At 39.2% G+C, this 12,397-nt stretch overlaps 1 protein-coding gene across 1 annotated transcript in view; it reads left to right on the top strand.

Moving 5' to 3' along the window:
• Positions 1 to 1,216: 1,216 nt before the first annotated feature.
• CSRP2 (cysteine and glycine rich protein 2) overlaps positions 1,217 to 12,397 on the top strand; it is a 35,211-nt gene continuing 24,030 nt past the window's right edge. Inside the window, exon 1 of the mRNA XM_003770942.4 lies at positions 1,217 to 1,340. The gene's annotated coding sequence lies outside the window, so the exon portion shown is untranslated. The remainder of the gene's footprint in view (positions 1,341 to 12,397) is intronic.

Below are 12,397 nucleotides of genomic sequence, written 5' to 3' on the forward strand. Positions count from 1 at the left end.
TCGAATTCCCTGATGGTAACCTGAATTTCCTCTCTCCCAGAATTAGTGTCTTGGCTATAGGAAGCTCTGTTTGATGGAAGGGAAACACAGCATTCCCAGACTAAAAGGATTTTGATAATGTTATATGTTTATTTTAGATGTGAAACGTCTCTCTTCATGAAGAGGAGGTTGTGGATTCCCAGAAGCTGGAAAACAGAACTAAAATATTTGGTTGTGAGGAAAACCAAACACATTTTTTCTCAATGAAGTTTCCCCCCTAGAAAGTTAAAGGGGGAAGGAAAAAAAGGGAGAGACAGAGAAAGACACAGAGACAGAGGCAGAGACAGAGACAGAGACAGAGACAGAGACAGAGACAGAGACAGAGACAGAGACAGAAACAGAGAGGAGGAAGGGAGGGAAAGAGATTAATGTTGCTTGGTTCTAGCTCCCTGTTGTTAAAGCCTTCCAGACTACATCATCCTCTTTAGAAATGGTTGCTGAGGATCTTGGATTGTTTTTAAGGTGCAGCAATGTAGGCACCTTTGGGTTGTATTGTTCTTACCCCTTTCCCCCCTCCCCCCAACTAGGAAAACTAGCTGCTGCTTAGGCCGTATTGGGATGGGATGGAAGATGTATGAAGATGACTAGTCCAAGGTTTCAGGACTGGGATTTGAACTGAGGTCTTTTTTTCCCTAAGGAAGTGTGGCTTTGTTTGCCTCTGTTTTGTTTCCCAGTTCACAATCATTTCTCGCAGCTCCACTCAACCCGAGCGTGGGGGTGGGGGGTCTGGGAGGGAATTAGAAGGCCTTGACATGCATACATGCATAGATGCATGTCTAACGTGGGAAGATGTCTCCTGGGTGACATCAGCCTGACTGCAGTCTCGGACTCGGGAGAAGGGTTTGGCCGAAAGCGCATTCCGTTGCCGCCGCAGAAGAATGGAAGAGGCGTGGAGGCAATCGAGTCCTTTGTTTCCAAGTCCCTCAGTTGCCACCAGAATCATTGGGTACCAGGGAGACTTGGGAATCCTCAAGCCCCTCCTGCCCTCAGCTCCTTAGTAGCAATCCATAGTATATTGTAGGGTGGGCTAAGGGACGTCCGGGAGTGCTGGTGGGTCATCTAAGCTGGACATTCCAGACTGAGAGAGCGGGCTGAGGAGGGGGGAAGGGGGAAAAGGGCGTAGGAGGTGGGGACGGGCTTTCTGTCGGAGCTCCGCCCCATCTTTAGGCTAACCTTTAAATCTCGGCAGCCGGCTCCGCCCGCTAGGTCCGTTTCTTGGCTTTGCTCTGGACCTTTTGGGCCCGAGGTGTAGGTGCTGCTCCAATCCTTCGGGCTCTGGACTTCGCTCCCACCTGTGCCGAGTAAGTACCCCCTCCTTCCCTCCCCTCCCCCGGGAGCGTCTGGTAGCCGCCGCAGCCTTCTCGGGCGTGGAAGAAGGGGAGGGTGGGAGAGGGAAGGAACAGAGCAGGGGGAAAGGCGCAGATCCCTCATTTTGCTTGGGATTCTGGGATGGTGGAAGAGCAGACCTTCAGCCTCTCTGGCTGCCCCTTCCTGCTCGAGTCTTGCCGTCGTAGACTGAAGCGTATGGGTTCTCCCGCTTCCCCCGTCCCACCCCCCACACGTTTCGATTTAGATTCTTCTCTTCCTCTCTCTCAATTCTGCTTTCCCGCCTCCCACCTGTCAGTGGCACCTAGCGCTCCCATCAGTCACAGTTGCCCCCTGGACAAATTGCGCCGAATAGGAATTCCTCTTTTTGCCTTAAGTACTGAGGATCGATTGGGAAGTGTATATGTACGGGATAGAGTGGGTGGGGATGGCTGGGAGGAATGAAGCATGGTGTGGCTAATCCGCCTTGTTGGGAGAATTAGGAAAATCCCCTGGGTTTTCCCCTCCCCCAGCTTCCCATTCTCGTCACTAGATTCCCAGTTTCCCTTGGTATCTCTTTGGGAAAAAGGAGACTCTTTAGACGCCGAATCTTTTCAGGATGATAAGTAGTCATGGATGGGGCCTGGCTCGGCGAAACAGGACCCTTTACATTTCTTCCAGGCTCCAATGCTGCTCCAATGCAACTAGGGGTTGTAGGGAGGGGGAGGGGAACTGTGCTGGAACTGTTTAATTAGGCTGAAATTTTTTAGATGCCTTGCTGGCTCCTGGTAACAACCCTGAGCTGTGTGGTTAGTTGATTTTTCTGCCACAGGTACTTCGAATGAGCACGATTGGATCCCGAGCTACTGACAGCTTAAAAAGCAATTGTGAAAAAATAGAAGGAAGTGACTTTTTCCCTCCATAATCCTACTGGGACGTAGGACTGCCATTAGAATTCTAACAATTATTTGTTGAAAGAATGAATTATCATCCTTTTTTACAATGTGTCCAGAGCACTGGATTTGGACTCTGAAAACCTCCCTAAAGCTTTGGGGGACCTTGAGCTTCCAATTTTATAGTTTAACTCGATGATCTTCAGTTTCCTGGTCTGTATATAAGAGAATGATAATAGTATCTATAATTTAAGAGCCTCACACAGTTGCTGTACTGATGTTTTTAAAGTACTTTGTTTGAATTTTATTTAATTTGATTTGGGTAATGGATTCCTCACTGACTGGGACCTTACATTGCTATTTTTATATACTTGATTACTTAACCTTCCCAAACAAGCTGTTTTTTTCCAGTAATAAGCTTTTTATTGGATTATTTAAGAAGGGAATGTTGAAAGAAGTTAAGTCCTAATAGAAAAAAGACAAATTGATTTCTAGGAGATTGCAAGGCATCCTACAGCAGCCGAGATACTTTCCTACAGGAAGCCAAATAGTGATTTGAATTGTACTTAATTCAAACACCATACCACCCTACCCAATCCAACAAATTTGATTCTCTGCCACGCTTGGCCTGTGATGCAAGACAGAGGAGCTTCTGGGTCCCTATCAGTCCCAGGGAAGATCTGTTAAGTATCATCTGGATCTGATTGCCAATCACATTAAGTCATTTCCCTGATAAGCTCTTTTCAGTAGATTCCTGGGGTGTTTGGGAGGATTAGATCTGAGAAATTATCTCAGAACCTCTCTTAAAGTATTCCTACACTACATACAGTGTATGCAGTCACAACAATGAGGGCAGTATCTTATGTAAACCCTAAATATAGCATGTCTGAAATATAACATCTTGTGTAGTACATGGAATTCTGGACTTGGGATAAGGAAAACTTGAGATAGAATTTGGCCTCTGATCCTTTAGTAGCCATGTGAGCTGGGAGAAATTCCTTAATACCTCTGGACCTCAATAATCTCACCTGGAAGGTAATGAGTTTCAAGCTAGCTAGGTCTTCAAGTCCAATTCTGTCACGTCACATCGAAGAAAATAGGCCTGGCCATGTTGTGAGTTGTCTAAAGTCACATAGGAAGCAAGAGCCAGACCTGACTGGAGGCCAGGGATAATGTTTCCAAATGCAGCATTATTTCCAGAGTGCCAAGGCTTGATCTTGGGTTTATCCTAACAGCCAAAGCAATGGGCAGAGTAGTCATTTACACAAGTGTTTTCTGGAATACTAAAAAAGCAACTAACACTCTATAAAATTCTTATAGAGCACTAGAAGGGATCTTAAAAGTTATCTCGTCCAATCCCTTATTTTTACATATCAGGAAATAGGCTTAGACATACTGACTTCAAATTTTAGCTAAAATTCCACTTTCTGGAAGAAAAAAAAATTCCTGGTCCCATTATTGAGTTATGTCTGATTCTGTGGTTCCATGTGGGGTTTTCCTTGCAAAGATATTGTAATGTTTTGATATTTCCTTCCCAAGTTCATTTTACAGATGAGGAAACTGAGGCAAACAAGGTTAAGTGACTTGTCCAGAATCACAGAGCTAGTAAATGTCGTGAGGCCAGATTTCAGTTCAGAAAGTCTTCCTGACTTCAAGCTCAGTGCTCTCTGTTCTTTGTACCACCTAGCTTACCCTCTTAATATTACTGCCTTCACCTAAAATATCTCCAATTTATTCTGTATATATTTTATTTGTACATAATTGCTTTCATGTTGTCAATGTAAACTTGAGGGCAATGATTAGTTTTATCTTTCCTTGAATTTCCAGCTCTTGGTAGAATGCCTGGCTCATAGTAAGCATTTAATAAATACTCCATGACTTAATTGCAGGTCACAGAATTACAAAGATAAAAAAATAGGATTTGAATCTGGGCTCTCTGATTCCTAATCCAGCCCATTTTCTGCTGTACCATGCTATGAATTAAGATATGAAAAAATGCAAAATACTTAGCAGAACCTTCTTTGCCACTGGCTTTAGGAGCAGAAGAACTTAAAATATATCTAGTACCAACTTTGTAATTAGGCTTTAAAATTGATCCAAATTGTGTGTCAAATCAGTGTTTGGCAGTGCCATAAATTGCAGTGCAGAGGAAGGAAGGAAGAATTGGAAGAAGGAAGGAAGGTGATTTAACTGTCTGCTATATGCCAGACACTTCTGAAAGTGCTTTACAAATATTGCACTTAATGCTCACAACAACCCTGGGAAGTTTTTGGTATTATTATTTTCTGTTGAAGAAACTGAAGCAGGCGAGGTTAAGGTCTTGCCCATACAACAAAAAACTGTTTATGACTAAATTTGAACTCAGGTCTTCCTGGTTATATGAAGAGACATTGGAATGGGTTGGGGTTAATCTTGAAAAGATTCCTAAGAAAAGGGAAGCTCTCTTTTGGGGGGAAATTAGGCTTGGGTTAGCAGAGAGAAAGAAGAGCATTCTCCACTTGAGTGTTTTAGAGTAATTGGGCTTTCTGTATATAGTGCTGGTATGCAATAGGGATGCAAAGGTAAAACAAGATAAATTTTCTGTTCTCCAAAAACCTAGAATAAAGGGGCAAGACAGAGGGGTATTATAAGTAATTTAAGTAGAATGTAAACTTTTTGAGGCCAGGGAATATTTGTTTTTTTATCTTCCACCGGCACATTTCTCTGCATATATAATTATTTTTTGAATTAAAATATTTATATTATAAGTACTTAAAAAGAAGTCCAAACAGACTGTTACCAGTGTCAAGAAAAGATCTATCTCTTAATACATGCCTACGGGGGATTGGAGCTAGTTCTAAGACGCATAATTGGAGGGATAGGGATAAGATAGGGCAGAGACTAGTCTGGTTTAGCGGGAATATAAAGTACATGAAAAGCACTGGTGTGTATGACATAACTAGGAAAGTTGGTAAGAGCCTAATCTTGGACTATTAGCTGGTCTTATATGTGTTAAGGGTGAGGGTTTGAGTGACTGAGAGAATAAAGGGTGCCCTCAACTGAAATAAGGAGGTTTGGAGAAGTAGCAATTTTTAGGAGATTTGGATCATTGAGTCTTAGGTGATGACAACTGAGAAGACAGGCTGTCAGTTACAACTGTCTCGCTTGGAGTCCTATGGAGAGGTTAGGGCTGGAGATTTGAATATTGTCTGTAAAGAGATGATAAATGAAGATGTGAGAGTGAATGAGGTCATCAAGTAAGGAAGTCTACAGGAAGAAGCATTTGATGGTGACCAGCAAATGATTTTGTTTAGAGGCAGAATCTTTTAGAGGAATGATAAAGATAGACAAAGAACCTTGCTAAGCTTGAAAGTCTACTTTTGGTCTCAACTGCTAAATTAAATAATTTCCCCCCTCCCCCCCTCTCTTCCATAATATATAGAAAGTGGAAGTTTCAGCAGTGGAGAAGATAAGTTTTCCTTGGGTATTTGTAGAACAAATTTAATTAATTTTTAAAAATTGTACTTTATTTTTCAGCTTTTTTTCCCTCCAACTTGATATAAAAACATATCCTTTGGAAGAACTATACGTAACTAAGCACAACAAATTCCCACATTAACCATGTCAAAAAAGTTATATTTTATTCATTATCTTGAATATAGCACCTCTTTGCAGAGATGAGTACCCCTATTACAAGCTTAATTTTCAAAGTGACTTTAAAATGATATGTTAAGGTCTAGTTTATTTGGTTGCCTTATCGATTTTATTCTCCAACTAATCCATCTTGCTTCAAGACTCAACTCTAGGAGAACCTATAGATAGATAGTCCTCTCTCCCAAAGCATGAAATTACTTGGTGTTTATTTTGTACACCTTATATATTACTTTCCTTGTATACCTGCTTTTTCTCCTTCAGCAGGACAAACCTTGAGAGCAAGAATTATTTTACTTTTTTTAAATCTCTAATACTTAGCACAGAATAGGTCATTAGATGCTTATTTGGTGAATAAATGGAACTCCTTTGAAAGAAGGGATCCAAATATTATATATAGTTTTGAAAAGGAGAAGAGAACAAACATTTATTAAGTACCTATTATTTGCCAGGTACTGTGCAAATATGCTTTCATTTGATCTTCATAACAACCCTGTGAAAGAGGTACTATTCTTATCCCCATTTTTCAGTTGAGAAAACAAGAGAGAGTAAGTGATTCTACAGAGTCACACAACTAGTAAATATCTGAAGTCGAATTTGAATTCAGGTTTTCTTGACTCCAAACCTAATGCCCATCTGTAACTAACTGCTTTCAGTATCAATGTGTTTTGGTTTTATTTGTTAAAGGGATTTTTCTCTCTCTCTTTTTTTTTTAAATCAATGTTATAAGAGATGATTTGCTTGTTAGGGGGAGGGAAAATAAAGATTGAAAAAACAAAAGAATTTTTTTTCCTTAAAAAGGAAGAGGTTTAAGATGAGGATCCACTTTATATTAAAGAATTCATCCTATTAAGGTTAAGGTAAAATGCTAAAGTCTTATCTCCTGTTGAAAAAAAAAAACTTCCAGAAACATTTGGTGTTGAGTCTGTAAGCTGAATCCACTCCAGAAAATACTTTTATCATTGCCCTCATGGTTTGTCTTCTGAAGGACTGTTGAACTTAGTAGATTTGGGTCCCTCAGATTTTAAATCATGTCAGTAACTTCAACCTAAATGTGTGTATATATATATGGTAAGTGATGATTTTATACCTTGCAGCAGTTTTGAGTAAGAGGATGATGTAACATTCTGGTAACCTCATCATAACCGAAGTCAGATTCAAGCTTTATAATTCATAGAAAATTTCCCTATCTTCCCCCTCCCCCTAAAGTCTTTGGATCGATCTTTCCTTGACTTCTGGGTGGATTCTAAGCACATCTATGGGTGTTCAGAAATAAATTAAGCCTTTTTAAAACTTGATGATTTCTTGTGGTGATGGATTCTCCCAACTAAACTGGTTGTTCTAGATATTAAAAACGAGAGACCAGGCCTAGAAACCAGAAACATTCTTGTACTTTGGGCTATTTTCTGAAATGTTATCTGTAAAATGAAGTTTTATTTCTTTCCTTGCCATTCTGTAAATTAATGCACAAAGATTTGAGAAAGGAATGCAGGTCAGATTTGTTGAGTGAAAATCCATTTTGCCATGATTGATGTCAGCTGTGGTGGGGTAGCAAGGCCAGACACTTGTATAAAAAATGGAATCTTGACTTTTACATTGTGGAGCAAGGCCAAGAATGCCAAAGAAATGGCAGATGATTGTATTAGCTGTTACCAATGAGAAAAGTCCAGAGTGCTGAATTTTATATTGATTCACTTTGACTCCTGAAGATTAGGAACCCTGCCATACATGAAAAAATAGTTGCACTTTTCCATGTGAGTTAAAATAAAATTCCATTAAAATTCATTTGAATTTAGGACTCACCAGGCTTTTGGAGGTCAGACTTTATCCACTTTGCTGGGAAGCACTGTGGAATGTAGAAAGGTGGAAAATCCTCTGAAGGCTTGAGTTCTACCACTTATTAGCTTGGATAAATAACTAGACATGGGAGATAAGCAAAATACAATGGAAAAAATGTTGAATTTTGCAATCAGAGAATCCACCTGGGCTAAAAGTCTTTTTCTGTCACATACTACAGATGAGAAGAGCCTGAAACTGAAGAGGGGACCCCAAAAGCTTTCTCTCTGAAACTCCTTCAAGGAGAAAGTTTCCTTAAATTCTGGCCTCTGTAAAAGACCTTGCCTGAGTAAAACAGGATAAACAACTTCATCCTGATATCCTGAGAGATGGTCACCATTGATAACACTCACTACTGATTAAGCTTCCTATTGAAGTGACGATTAGCCCAGAGATACTCAATCAATTCCAAGATTTTGTATTCTGATTCCAGCTCAAACTGTACTCAGTCCCCATCAAGAGCTGCTAGCCTAGGCTTCTATTATAAAAAGAGCCAACTTGGGGATCAGTCCTTGCAGAGGATCTAATATGCCATGCCATGCTATGCCAAGGAATTTCTCTCACCTTGGCCTAGCAGCAACCCTTTGCCTGCTGAAATCATATTCTCTTTCAGCTTTATCCTCTTTATCTCTTTTCTCACCTATTTCCCTAACAAGACTTTATACCTCTCTGTCAGGATTTCTCTGCTAGAAACTTTACTTCTCTGTCAGGACCTTGCCAACAAGGAATTCAGTCTTTCTATTCATGCATAGCAAAGGCTGACTTCCCAATGCCAATAATAAACTTCTTTTACCAGTCTAGCTTTTTGGGTTTATAAATTCCTTTACAAAGAACCTCTGCACCACCAAAAGAGGTTCCCACAACTCCTTGCCCTGCGCTGAATCCTAGGGAAATCAAGGGGACCTTGTGTGTGTCAAATTCATACACTGGTCTGGATTTTGGTTTCCACAGATCTAAAATGAGGGGATTGAACTAGAGGAGCTATTGCTAAACTTTTTTGTCCTCAAGACCCCTTAGTGCTCTTAAATACATTATTAAGGACACCTCTACGGAGCCTTTCTTTGTGTGGGCTTTAGTTATCAATATTTATTGTATTAGAAATGAAAACACCTTAGTATTATTAATATGGAAGCAGCTAGGTAGTGCAGTAAATAGAGCACCAGTCCTAGAGTCAGTTCAAATCCATTTTCAGACTCATATTAGCTGTGTGATCTGGGCAATTGACTTAACCCTGTTTGCCTCAGTTTCTTCATCTATAAAGTGAACTCAAGAAGGAAATGGCAAACTACTCCAGCATTTTTGCCAAGAAAATCTCAAATGGGGTCACATGAAATGATTCAGCAACAAGAAGTATTATTATGAAAATTGTTTTGACCTTATAGATCCCTTGAAAAGATCTCAGGGATTCCCAGGGATCTGAAGGCCATAATTTTAGAATCTCTAAGGACTCTTTCAGCTTCACTATGCTGTCTGTAATTCTAGGAGTATAGAAATTGGGGAAAGCAAAACCCAGTCCAGAGGAATTTCCTCAAAGTCATACCTATACAGGATTTGATCGTTTGACTACATATTCAACATTCTTCTCCCTACATTTTGCTACCTCCTTGTCAAGTTATTTACCCCAAGGTCACACAACTCTTTCTGTTGAAATAGGGTAATGTTATCTTTAGCAGAATATATTATAGTGTTAAGACCATAACCCACCCCACCCCCAAGAAAACTAGGTTTGAGAACTTAAATTGACCCAATAATCCCAAACCCCTTTTGCACATCTAAAAGACCCTTGTCTCCTTCTCTCTAGCATAATATTAGCAGTGGAAATTTCATGCAAGACTGTTGTCTATCTGCCCCTGTCTTTGATGTCTTCCCTTAACAAACAGTTGTAAATACGTTAGATAAGGAAGCAAGCTAAGCTGTTTGCTGGTTTCTGTCAGCCCTATGAAAAGCCCTGTGTCCTTCCTTTTGTTCCAGGACCATATGATTTGGATACTGATCCTGTGTGGCCAAAGTTGACTTTTCTCAGATTAAAAATTAATATTTCTCAACTCGTCTCCTCTATATTTTGGCACAACAGTAGGAAATTCTCTTTCTATTAATTAGCCAAAGCCTACTAGGAGACAAAAGATAATTTAAGACGTTGTTTGGTAAATCATCCATCTGAAAGCTCTTCCTCTTTAACCATATTCTGGATTCCTTCTTCAATTAAAATCTTGTATTCATGAAGCCTTTCTCAGCCTTCTTTACTGCTGGTGAAGGGGGAACCCTGAAACTTTCTGAAACTCCTTCAAAGAGAAAGTCTCCTTGAATTCTGGTAAAAGACCCTGCCTGAGGGAAACAGGATAAGCAGTTTATCTCAAATTATTTTTGTATTTATCTTATTTGTATACACTTGTTTACAAGTAATCTCTCCCATTAGAATGCAAGTTCTTTGAAGGTAAGTACTGTTTTTTGCCTTTCAATGTCTCCCCAGCACCGGGCCTGATGATGTTTCACAGTGCTTTGTTGAGTGGGAAAAAATAATGAATTTGGAATTAAAGCTTTTAGATTCAAATCCCAGTTTAGTTATATAGTGAGCCTGACCTAGAAGATGTATGAGACAGTACAAATAATATTTTAACCTTCTTGTACCTCATCTAAAAAATTGGATTTAGATTAGATGTGCCATATCTGAAGTTCCTTCTAGCTCTGGGGGACCATGCTTATGAATAATTTCATTATCTGAGAATAACACATTTTTAAGAGATGGACTAAATTCCCTGAGATGTTCTTGCCAATTCTAAATCCAATGATAGAATAAACCCCAAATCAATGCTTTTTGTTCGGTGACTAATCTGATTAGTCACTTTGTGAAAGTCTGACGTTTTCTCTACAAGTGAGGTGTTTTGAGGCAGTTAAATAATATAGGGGATCGAGCACTTGCTTTCAAGGTAAGAGAACCCGAGTTCAAATTTGCCTTTAGATAGGTGACATTAGATGTGTGACACAATTGCATAAAATAGTGAGGTGTGAGAGAAATTATAATTAAAAAAAATAAAACTCAGATAATGTTCTGTGTGATAATAATGATTTAAAAAAACAAACAAACCAGCATACAAGGTTTTCAAAACCCTTTGTAATTTTATTTTATGTTCACAGCAAAAGTTTGGGTTGTATGGGTGATATTATTGCTGTTTATAGATAAGGAAAGCAACTGACAAACCTAGTCACATGTCTAGTAAGAGACTAGATTTGAAGTCAGGTCTTTATCCTCTGTGGATTGTACCTCTGGACATCTTTGTCATCCACATTCAGCCCCCTACAATTCTCTTTCAGGTTGCAGATGGTTCTCTCCATCACAAATCTATAGAATTGGCCTGAATCATTTCATTGTTGCAAAAAGCAAAGTCCAACAGAATTGATCATCATATAATCTTGTTGTTGTGTACACTTCTTTCTTGGTTTTACTCACTTCACTTAGTATCAGTTTATTAAGTCTGTCCAGGTCTGAAATCATCCTGCCCATCTTTTCTTTTTCTTTTTAATAGCTTTTTATTGACAAGTTATATGCATGGGTAATTTTACAGCATTGACAATTGCCAAACCTTTTGTTCCAATTTTTCCCTCCTTCCCCCCACCCCCTCCCCTAGATCTGCTAATCTTTTCTTATAGAACACTAAAACTCCATAACTTTCATATATCATAACTTACTCAATCATTTCCCAACTGCTGGACATCCTCCTACAAACATTTTTGCAAAGGTAGGTCCTTTTCCCTTTTTTAAGATCTCTTTGGGATATAAGCTCAATAGAGACACTGCTGGATCAAAGGGTGTATACAGTTTGAGAGCCCTTTGGGCATAGTTCCAAACTGTTCTCCAGAAGGTTAGATCAGTATACAAGTCCACCAGCAATGTATTAGTATCCCAGTTTTCCTACATCCTTTCTAACATATATCACCTTTTCTTGTCATCTTAGACAATCTGAGAGGTACCTCAGAGTTGTTTTAATTTGCATTTCTTTAATCAATAGTGATTTAGAGCATTTTTTCCTATGACTAGAAATGGTTTTAATTTCTTCATTTGAAAATTCTGTTCATGTCCTATCCAGACACCTTTGGTATTCCTTCAAGGCCTTCTGATGAGAAGTAAGCACATAAAACTCTGGAAACCCCTGGGAACTGTTGGGATTTTTCACACTTTTCCCAATGTGCCTCTTCTGCAAGTGCTTTGAATGTATATACCTACTCACTTAAGTTTTGCCCATTGAATGAATTACAATTGTTGGCAGAGCTCAGTCAGCCAAAGGGTATTCAAGGGTAGGGGTGACCCTTGAAGCTTTGAGGAATGAATACCTGATTATAATCATGGATTATGCAACTAACTAAATAGCTGTAGTGTTCCCAATGCAGGCTGAAAAGCCCAAGTATTATTTGTATCTTGCTATTTAAAATCAAGATCAAGTTTCAACAATAGGGCAGCTGTCTTATAGGAAAATTAAGAGTGATTTATAGTACCAGAAGAATAAATAAAACTTTTAGATTTAATTTTATGTTTTCAGACATGGGTATATTATTGCTTATGTAACAATGGAATGGTAGCTTTTTCTTAATCCTGAAAATCATCTGTTTGGTCCTGCTTCTATACTAAAATTTCTCATGGATAAGTATGGAAAATACTAATCTAGGAATGTACACCATTGGCAAATATCAAATCAAAC

The sequence above is a fragment of the Sarcophilus harrisii genome, chromosome 5, assembly GCF_902635505.1.
Source record: "Sarcophilus harrisii chromosome 5, mSarHar1.11, whole genome shotgun sequence".
Classification (NCBI taxonomy): domain Eukaryota; kingdom Metazoa; phylum Chordata; class Mammalia; order Dasyuromorphia; family Dasyuridae; genus Sarcophilus; species Sarcophilus harrisii.